Source organism: Austrofundulus limnaeus, unplaced genomic scaffold (assembly GCF_001266775.1).
Source record: "Austrofundulus limnaeus strain Quisiro unplaced genomic scaffold, Austrofundulus_limnaeus-1.0 Scaffold31, whole genome shotgun sequence".
Classification (NCBI taxonomy): Eukaryota; Metazoa; Chordata; class Actinopteri; order Cyprinodontiformes; family Rivulidae; genus Austrofundulus; species Austrofundulus limnaeus.
Window position 1 is genome coordinate 2,239,540 of NW_013952433.1, and position 1,825 is coordinate 2,241,364.

Consider the following 1,825-nt stretch of genomic DNA (forward strand, 5'->3'; position numbering starts at 1 on the left):
ATCCAAGGCGCTTCATGACCCATAATTGGGTCCCAAGCCCAACTTTGGGAACCAAAGTGCAGTGGTTCCCAAACTTTTCAGCTTTTGACCCACAAAACAACAAGCAGAGACCTGTGCCCCCAAATATTTTTGGATGATAAACATTTGTATCAGGTCAACTAAACATGGACATAGTAACAATATTTATTATACTACATTTGTCCATTTTAAGTATACTAACCTCACTCCTTTGTAACAACTAGGGCAAAAATATAATTCTGAAAAATCTTTTCAGGACCCCAACTTGATGTTTCGGGACCCCACTTTGGGTCCCGACCCCAACTTTGGGAAACGCTGCGAGAAGGTAAATACAAACATTTGAATATACCTCCTGATTCACTGACCTCCAAAGTTGATAAACATTAAAATTTCAGACATTTAATTTTACTTTAACATTTCCTTTGAAGTCGAGACATTTTTACAAATAAAGTTAACTTCACCAATAGTTTGAATGATATAGCTAAACTAATATGCATTGAAATAAGCAGGAAAGTTACAACTCGTGTTTTTACAGGAGAAAATCTAAAGTTTTCCTGACCTGTGTAGGTGCGACCAGTCCTTACATAAAACCTAACTGGTTACCTTGATGGTTTCAAGCCATTTTGTCGTGCAACTAAGTAAAAACATTTTTTAAAAAATTAAACAAAAATGAGAACTTGTGACGAGAAACGAGTCCTCGTCAAACAAACAGAACACTGCTGGCTAGCAGCAAACCGTTGTCACCGCTTACCTTTTCGGAGCGACTTCTTCTTCTTCTTCTTCTTCTTTTTCGCTGAAGCTACGAGTGAAAGCCGAGCCCCGTTTCTCTCATTCTCTCCCTCGCTGTTGTTCAGGGAGAAGCTATCACGCTCGCGTCGCTGAAATCAACGCTGGTCATACGGAATCACCTCCTGCTAGCACACATCGACATGCTGCTGTTAGGCGCGAGCTGGACACAGCTGCTGTCAGAGCAGCACGAGGCGAGCAGAGCGAGAGGCGTGCCCTCCCACCCCCTACACGGTTGGACTGAAGGGTGGGACGACAGCTTTTTGTTTACTTTACAGGAACAGCCTTTGAAGATGCAACACAGCCACATTCATATATCGACGTAGCTCTTATCAACTACATTTAATGTTTAGTTTAATCCAAAGAGCTAATTTTAAGAGAAATCCTTACAAGAAAGTTGAATAAATTAATGTTTTTTTTTTCAAGAGAAGCGATCTTGCRCCCCCTGCTGGACAAACATCAGACATGCAAGCATAAATAACAATGGGAGGTCTAGAAAAGTTTACACCAGGGGTGCCCAAACATTTTCCCTGAGGGGGCCAAAATCAAAATCTATCCATGGCTGCTGGCCAAATGCAGTTAAATAATACATGAAATACAAATACTTTTTAAAGTAAAGTCCTTTATTTTTAACGATTGAGCTATGCAATGGCCCTCTTTGGTTTTAGTCTGTGCACTTGGAGAAAGTCTGCCATACTCTCAAGTAGCAAAGGCTCATGGGACATATAAATTGATAAAATATGAGTTTTTGTTTCCTTACAAAATGTGTGTAAATCTACATGCGGGGTTAAATCTGATCTAAATATTTCTTGTTGTCGTTTCATGTTTCATGTTTAAGCCTAATAAATCAAAGAAATGTCAGCACCATGACTGGAAACTACCTTCACTACAGCCCTTTTATATAGTCATTTGACCAATGTAAATACTGTGCTTCTACCTATAGGATAACAGGTTACAACCTTGTAACTTTGGGAACTGTTGGTGGGCCAAATCAAATGACTTGGCGGGCCAAATTTGGCCC

General features: G+C 40.1%; 1 protein-coding gene across 1 annotated transcript in view; it reads right to left on the reverse strand.

The window, feature by feature from the left end:
• Positions 1–803, reverse strand: part of si:dkeyp-19e1.3 (USP6 N-terminal-like protein) — a gene marked incomplete at its 5' end in the record, with an annotated part of 25,850 nt that extends 25,047 nt beyond the window's left edge. Inside the window, 1 exon segment of the mRNA XM_014005567.1 lies at positions 770–803.
• Positions 804–1,825: the final 1,022 nt, after the last annotated feature.